The sequence below is a fragment of the Amblyomma maculatum genome, chromosome 1 (genome assembly GCF_055883805.1).
Source record: "Amblyomma maculatum isolate TAMU_Amacu chromosome 1, ASM5588380v1, whole genome shotgun sequence".
NCBI classification, from domain to species: domain Eukaryota; kingdom Metazoa; phylum Arthropoda; class Arachnida; order Ixodida; family Ixodidae; genus Amblyomma; species Amblyomma maculatum.
The window spans coordinates 503096928-503105926 of NC_139344.1; the positions used below are offsets into that span (position 1 = coordinate 503096928).

At 44.9% G+C, this 8999-nt stretch overlaps 1 long non-coding RNA gene across 1 annotated transcript; it reads left to right on the forward strand.

Moving 5' to 3' along the window:
* Positions 1-4876: 4876 nt before the first annotated feature.
* On the forward strand, positions 4877-5183 carry LOC146210341 (uncharacterized). Its single transcript, XR_014703531.1, has 3 exons — positions 4877-4915; positions 4994-5062; positions 5146-5183. It is a non-coding gene; the product is annotated as an uncharacterized LOC146210341 (long non-coding RNA).
* Positions 5184-8999: the final 3816 nt, after the last annotated feature.

Consider the following 8999-nt stretch of genomic DNA (forward strand, 5'->3'; position numbering starts at 1 on the left):
TGTCGTCTTTTCGGATTTTAATCCTGAACGCTATTTTTCGGCTTCTTAGCATGAGGACTGTCCTCGCTTCGTTGCAGTGGACCACCAAGACCGCCGACAAGACGACCACCTCCAGCTTATACGCCGCCTCCACCGGTTGGACCTCCCCGGCCTCCATCCCCAGTGCCTCAGCCGCCTCCTGCGTTCCAGCCTCCAGTGTACCAGCCACCTGTGGTAATCGGACCACCTATTGTTGTAGGCCCTCCCGTGGTGTATGGACCAGGATATGGACCACCGTACCAGGTTCCTCAGGCTCCCTTCACACCGTGAGTATTGGTTCCCCCCAAAAGATAATAATAATAATGTTTTATTTACACCCAATGTGTACATAGGATGAGGGAGCACAGCAGAAAAAGTTGTCGTAAAGAAGGATATGAAGGCTGAGATTAATTATTTATTTAGGGATGGGGGGCATATGATGGCTTCGACGCCTTCCTTGAAAATGATGGGATTTATAAGGTGTGCAGCTTCCGCCGGGAGATCGCTCTAGACTTGTTGGACGAGTTTGTGCATTGCAGACATGTTCTGGCGCATACGAAGTCTGTACCTCTCTCTCATCCTTGTTCGTCTCTTCTAGACTTTAGATGATTTGGCGCAAAGGGAAGACGAGAATACGTTCTTACAGTTGGAGGGTTCACGATCTTGTGGTGGTCAATTATAGTTTAAAGATGAAGGCTTGAGGATATAATTGACGCTTTTTTTAGATGAACGATAAAATATATTAGAACGAAACAATCGAAATAGACGATAGTTGGGTTTTATCAAGTCCATGTAAGCTGGCTGGCGCGAAACAGTGCGCGATGCTTCGAAGTTCAGAATTATAATGCAGCGCAACTTTACGCAAGAAGCCGAACCAATATGTAGGCGGGTAACTGCTTCTAATTAACGGCTCTATAGCTTGCCTAACATTGCCTAACAGGCCGAACGATGCGAAAAACATTTCTCCGGTCGCAGCCAGCCTAATGACATTCTCGCAAAGACAAACTTGGAGTCTTTGGAGCCATTCCTAAGCAAATCCTTTTGAATAATGCAAAGTTTCTTAATTATTGTATACTGAAAAATTATAGCACAAAGAAGGCAATCACACAGATACTGGGGGCGACACAAACACAAGCGCTCATGTTACGCGCGCTTTAGCCATTGTTCACATTGGCCCTTGTGCCGCAGTCTTCATCTGCGTGTCGAGCGAGACATTCGTATGCGCCTCTCACTCACCAACGCTTTCAGCAAGCAGGTGAGGTAGACACTCCTTTGGTTTTTATTGTGGGATAATATTTTGATTATCTGGTCAATTTACTTACTGTGGACGTGCGGTGGGACCTTGATTGAGACTATCGCGGCAGAATAAAGCATATTGCCGGGCTAGTTGGTTTAATGTGTTATAAAAAAAAGGAGAAAAGACCCTGGCGCAAAAAATAACGCACACAAAAGAAAGAGACGAGGGGGCAACGGACAGGCGCCAGCTTCCAACTGTTTATTGCAGAGTACAGGCACATACATTTATACCGTCAATCTATGCCCACATTAACAAGACGTGCATTATCTAAGTCGTGGTTCATCACCGCGCACTACTTTCCCATAGAAAATCATAAATAGAAATCAAATTCACTGAAGTACCACTGGCGCAGCTGGACTATGAAAAATCGCTTCGTTGGGAACTTTTCAATTTTTTTATGCAAATTCCTTTTTTTTAACTTCCTCCCACATTCTTTCCAAATTTCTCACTACGCCTTGTGGCAAAAGTCTCGAATAAAAAAAACTTCATCCCGAGCTTCCGACTGCAGCATCACGTCCACGATAGCAAAAGCCACAGTAAGAGGGCTTTCAGGAAGTGAGGCTAAATGAAAATAGGATGATGCTTAGGTCTTGTTATAACGACTACGCGAGAGCGTCTTTAACATTGCCTTTTCACTTCTAGAAATCGAAGCCCATTTCGGGTTCAAATTGCTTAATATAGAAATCATTGTTTGCGCAACATCAGTACAGATCCGAAGCACACGCTCGAAAGTCGTACGCACCACAACGTGCCTCTCAGACACAGTTAGTACCAACGGGCTTTCGAGACCTGTGTGCTGCGTGGCATAATGCGAGGCTTGGTGAAGAATTTTTTTTTAATTGAATGATTTGTGTTCGTCTGGAATATCATTTGTAGAGAAACCACCTCTATAATTTTCGCTTCGTTTGGACCACCAGCCCCCTTTTCGTTATCTTTAATTGATGTCTTAGGTCATGTGGTTGTGATGTTAAGATTTGTTGGCGCACCATAATTTTTCCTGGCCGCCGTCTACGGTGGCGGTGCACTTCTGCCGGAACGTAGGCGAAAAAAGTAAGCGTACTTTATATGCGGCTCAGTTATTTACACTGCTGCGCCAAACTGACTCGATATTTATTCGCACGCAGAAGGAGCCTTAGGTAAAAAGCTCCGAAATGTGAGCATAACTGCTGTGAAGTAGCTCCCAAACATACAGACCTGAAATTTTTTTAAGTTTCGTAGTTTGGTACGTAGAGGCATTTCGCGAACGAGAATGCCCTGATGTGGGCAAGAAAGAAAGCTATCCTACGGAGGCAACAGAACGTGGTAAAATTGTTGCTTTCTCTTTGGCCGCTCAAAATGCTTTTCCTGTAATTAGGGTAAAAACCCAAGCGTCCATCTTTCACCCAGACCACCGCATGTATTAGGCGGACAACTTGGCTTTTCCCACAGGTAGTTAAAAAAAAAAACTCCTCAATCAGTTACTGCGCCTTTTCCAACCTCTTCAGTAATGACCATTTGAACCTGAGACGCGATGGCAGTAGAACCTTCATGCAGTAATCTGAGCGAAGAATCTGCGTGCGAGCAGATGTAGCAGAATGTTTATTCGGCGCGCCATAATACCCTGAGGTAAACCAAAATAACATGGGAGTTCATGCCGGCTAGTTGCAAGGCGGTTGTAAAAGTAGTTTAGTTCAGTTTAGTTTGGGGGCTTTAGCGTTCCAAAGCGACTCAGGCTTTGAGAAACGCCGTAGTTCAAGACTCCGGAAATTTTGACCACCTGGGGTTCTTTACTGTGTACTGACATCGCACAGCACACGGGCGCCTTGCTTCTCGCCTCCGTGGCTGCCGTGGCCGGGATTCGCATCTTTGGGCACACTAGTCTCGCGTCCTGCACCGCCACGGCGGGCCTTGTAGAAGCTTCAAGTATCTCACAAAAGAACATGCGAACTTTCAATTGGTTAGTGTTCACGAGCGCGGCACAAGCTCGCAAGCTAACCAAATGGTGTATGGTGAGGATCAGCGCTAATTTTAGCAAATGACGTTGTTCAACGAGGACTTTTGTACTTAACGTGCGCAGGGTAGGGCGATACAACTGTGTTATGCTAGGACAAAGACAGATATACTGTCAGGCTGCTGTAAGCGAGACATATTTAGCATATGAAAGCGGTGAAGAGTGCTCCATGAACATAAACGCGTCGCCTTGCGGACCGAGTAGGAAAAGACTGGTCGTGCCGCTGTCAAAGATGAGCAGTTGGTGTGACACTGGGTTAAAAAAGATAAAAACAGCGCTAAATCTTACACACATACCACAGAAAGACGAACAGGACGGGCGCTCTGTTCGTCTTGTTCGTCTTTCTGTGTGAGTAAAATTTAGCACTCTTTTTTTATCTTTGTTAACCCAGTGCTTTAAGTAGCGTAAGATTTGACTCAGCCACTGTTGAATGATCTTTCGTATAAATGAATTGGCAAGTGTAAAAAAAAATGTTGACCGCAATATTTAGGGTCGAACTGCTCTAAAGAGCGGACACCGAAAAACACTCCTACGCGTGCTTGAAGTGCAAGCTCTTTGTTCAGGTGAAATATCCGAGAAAGCAACCAGGCTAGCAGTGGCCAGATGGCGGCTCGGCTAGCTTTTAAAGCTACGGCTAGGTTACAGCTATGTTTAGAGGATTTAATAAAAGGCGTTAGGCAATAACCGCCCTGTTAGAAAAGCAGTGAAACGGAAAGTCGGTTTTGGAAAAATGCGCCATGATGGGCGTATATAGCAGATGCAGAACAATGGGCTCTCTCTAAGTTGACTACCACTCCATAAATATATACTTCTAATTTTTTGTTTGTGGTTGGTAAAATTAAACTGTTATGCGCTGCAAGGAAAACTTACAATAAAAAAATTGCGCAGTGTACACAAGATGCTCATTGCATAATTCGAGACCTTTGAACCAAAGCACAAATTCAAACAGTGTGCCAAATGTAACCATCGTTATTTCATCAGTATAAATACTCCCAGTTCCCCAACTCCACCAACACGAACACCACCAATGCGACCTCCTCCGGCATACCAGCCTCCACCTGCGGGGGCCAAGCCACCGTAAGAATTTATTAGACATTCATTTATACCTCCACATTGTCAATTCGTACTCGAGAGAGGCTCTGAAATTTCTGTCGCATTATAGACTACCGCAAGGTCCTTCAAGGTCTCCTCCCGGGCCCCCAACTGTAGCCAGACCAACGTGAGAATATATTGAGACATGTTTTGAACCTTACTTTCACTCATACCATTTCTGTGCACATCTGTTGCCTCTTTCCTTTCCAGTCCACCGTACCAACCTTCCCCTCCTGTGGCAAGACAACCGTAAGAAATATCAATAATGTTAATTTTCGTAATCTGAACTGATATACTAAGTGATCTAAGACACGTGTCGTATTATAGACCACCCCCAGCTCAACCAAGACCTCCTCCTGGACCTCCTCCTGGACCCCCACCTGTAGCGAGACCAACGTGAGAACATATTGAGGCATTTTTTGAACCTTCGTTTTAATCATATCACTTCGGTGCACATCTGTTGCCTCTTTCCTTTCCAGTCCACCGTACCAACCTTCCCCTCCTGTGGCAAGACAACCGTAAGAAATATCAATAATGTTAATTTTCGTAATCTGAACTGATATACTAAGTGATCTAAGACACGTGTCGTATTATAGACCACCCCCAGCTCAACCAAGACCTCCTCCTGGACCTCCTCCTGGACCCCCACCTGTAGCGAGACCAACGTGAGAACATATTGAGGCATTTTTTGAACCTTCCTTTTAATCATATCACTTCGGTGCACATCTGTTGCCTCTTTCCTTTTCAGTCCACCGTACCAGCCTTCCCCTCCTGTGGCAAGACCACCGTAAGAAATATCAATACTTGTAATTTTCGTAATCTGAACTGAGTGATCTAAGACACGTGTCGTATTATAGACTACCTCCAGCCAGTAGCTGGACCACCGTGAGAGATTATCCTACCTAGCCTCGTATATTCTCAGTGTCCATATTGTATAATACTAACCTTTCCAGACCTCCGTAAGAACTAAATCGACATTCATCACCATAATATGAGCATGCCTTTCTTTCGCATTATAGACCACCCCCACCAAGGCCTCCTCCAGGGCCACCTGCTGTCGCGAGACCGCCGTGAGATGACTTTGAGCTGAATTTATTTTTCTTCTTACGCTTTTTTATCCACAATGTCCGCCTTACATAATATTCATTCCAGACCTCCTGGTCCCCCATACCAACCTGCCCCTCCTCTGACCAGACCACAGTAAGACCTAAATCAGTATTCGTTTCAAGCTCCACATCCTAAATACTTGGAGAAGGCCGTCTCTGAGACATCTGTTTAATTTTAGACCACCCCCAGCTCCGCCTAGGCTGCCTCCGGGACCACCTCCTGTAGCGAGACCACCGTGAGATAATTTGGTCATCTTTATACCTTTCTTCAGGTTATAATTTATGTCTGTTGCGCGAACACCATTTCATGATTTTTCTTTCAAGGCCTGGTCCACCATACCAACCTCCCCCTCCTGTGGCAAGACCACCGTAAGAAACACCATTTTATTTTCGCTATGCGAACTGTGCGGTCTAAGACGTGTGTCGCATTATAGACAACCTCCAGCTCGACCCCCTGCTCGACTTCCACCAGCAGCAAGACCCCCGTGGACCTTAAGCTCTTTTATATTTTTAAATCAACAGTTTCGTGCGCATATTATGCTAACGCTTTTCTTTTCAGCTATCCTGATCCCCAGTACCAACCTCCCCCTCCTGTGGCCAGGCCACCATAAGAAATAATTTCAGATTTATTTTCATGTCAGTGAATGTAAGGCTGTTTTAAAGGGTCCAGGGTATGACATTTTAAGCCAAGGAGCTTTGATCAGGTACCTGAGATAGTCTGTGCAAAATACTACAGTGATACGCGCGCCGCAAAGCAGCAAAAATACAAATCAAATCTCTCTCATCCTCTCTTTCTTCCCCCTTCTCTACACTGGCCCGTCGAGCCGCAAGGCTGACGTCAGGCTAGAAAACGACGTTCATTGTTCTGTCTCGCTGACTGACGGGTTAAGGATGGGCGTACAAAACTAATTGTGTCCACCACTCGCTTTACCCTCGCCACGGCCGGACTGAATATAATGAATGCGCGCGCTCCCTCCCCCGTTTCCTTTTCGCACACACAGAGTGCCACGCCCCGCCTCCCACCAAATGCGGAGGAGAAAAAGGATTTTGGCTTGTAGAAACGAGACGACTGGGCAGGAGAGTGAAAAACCTTTGCGAGAAAACTGGAGGAGAGAAACACCACAAAATCGGGTGATTGCGGTGGCTGTAACTGCGTTATTAGTTACTCTTTTCAAAAATATTTTTCGTCCTTGCGCTCTGGGGGCGAAGCCTCACAGTCAAGGGGGAAGAAAATATTTTCGAGTGGAGGGCGGACAGTGGCCCTTTAAAGGGAGTCTCTGATTTTGGCTCTGTATTTTAGTTCGGCCTCAACTCAGTTGTTCCTTCTTTCTTGCCGTTGTCATGTAACAGAAGGCTTGGCACCCAAAATACAGGCGCCCCAAGTTTACATATAACATACAACCTGTCACCATCCATACGACTCTCCCCGGAAGGCCCCCTCCGGGTTGAGGGGGGAGGGGAGAATTTTGAAGCTTCTCTACCCGGCGGTTCACGTTTGATTTTCGATCAGCCAGAAGACAAAAATTATACATCGCCCATGTTGTGTGGCCCACCTTTGACCTTTGTTTGGAAGTGTGGCTATAAGCAAAGGCCATACTGACCAGGAATCAAACCACTATCCCTCTGATCCGCAACCGTGTGTGTAAACCACTACACCACGAGTTTTTTTTTAAACATGGTATTTATTACTCTTTAACAATCTCTTACGATTTGGAAAAGAGCGTCAAATCAACACGATGCACAATAGAATACACAAAGTCAACAAAACTCTAAACAAGAGGCAAATTAGAGCACATCACTAAGATTGAGTGCCATCCCGGTTCAAAGTCAGCCTGTGCATACAATTTCCTTACACGTACAATCATCCTACATAAGTGGACTTTATTAGAAACAACAGATTCACAATTTCTGTTCATTATGCGCGGTTTTCAGAGGCTGTGTAACCAAATTAGAAAGAACATGTCTAAAGGGCTATCAACATATGGCAATGCAGGGAGATATCATAGAGAATGCGGCGTCAAATCAACTCCTTTTTTCAATGTTCATTGCGAAATATACCAGAACAATATTGCATCTTTACAATCAATGAAACAGTGCTTAATCGTTTCCGGAGGACCACAAATGCGGCAATTACTGTAGATACAAAATGCCCTTTTCCCCACGTTTTAACAGGCAGGGTCTCAGTGCATAACTTATAAAAGAAAGTGTTCATACGCCGTGAGAGCGGCATTTTCCGTACTCTTTTGAGTATATCATTTCCCGGTAAACCAATATACACAGAACAGAACATGGGCGGAGGAAAGATCATAAAAAAATTAAAACTTTGTACTAATGCTTCCGCGATACAGAAAACAGCAACTATGGGGAGAAACGAACAAGTAGGATTTGAAGAGATAAATACACCTCATGCATTACGCCCCATAAGCACGGACGATCAGAAACGTTAGAAGACACAATAAAATTTGATAAAGCATGAACTAGATTAACTTGCAAATATTGCGTGTACTATCGGATGGGAAGCATTACGGAAACACATGAAACGCGAAACTATCTGCCGGACATACAGGTGGACTAGACCAAGGCCGCCGGCACTTACAGGCCGGAAAAAGTTATCACGCCTCATTGATTCAGAAGACGAATCCCACACAAGAATAGCGAACACTCTCTGGAAACGATGGATATAAAGTCTTGTGCAGTGAATAATTTGCAGTACATAATAAATTTAGTGGCTAGAAACACATTACAGGAGGTCGCCCTGCCAAAAATAGAGATACCATGAGGGATAAAAGTCTGAGCATAGCGGTGAAGAGTCGGCACACGGTCTTTCCAGTAAGGCGCAATATTCTTATAACACTCGAAGGGACTCCAAGCTACTTGGGTGGCCTAGACGTCCATGCCACACCAGCATATTCAGCAGGCGTTGATCCCGACATTCCAAACCAGATCGGTTGATTCGTGCACCTGACACATAACCGTTGCCGTCCGTTAAACGAATAGCCTTGCGAGGTCATCTGCCCTTCAGTTCGGGAGCCATAATACGAAAACCACTAACTGCTTTCGTGTTAAGGATACCTATATGCAAAGCGGCTCCAAGTATAGAACAAGAGCAGGGACAGTGGGCATCCTGGAGGACTCGATGAGGAATATCAATCCGGTTCAAAGCTAGCCTGTGCATACAATTCCATTAAATATGCAATCATCCTACAGAGGTGGTCTTTCTTACAAACAACAGTTTCACAATTTCTGTCCATTATGCGTGTTTTGCACAGGCTGTGTAACCCAATTAGAAAGAGCATGTCTAAAGGGTTATGTACTTACATATGGCAATGCAGTGAGATATCTTGATGTGGAACATTACAAAGATTGTTTCACACCACGGGTTTTTTATTCACTGCCTGGCTTTGACATACAATATATCACAAAAAGGCATTTTATTCACATCATTTGGACCACATGGCTATGTACAGTCTTTGTCAAAAGTGTAGATCCCAAGAGG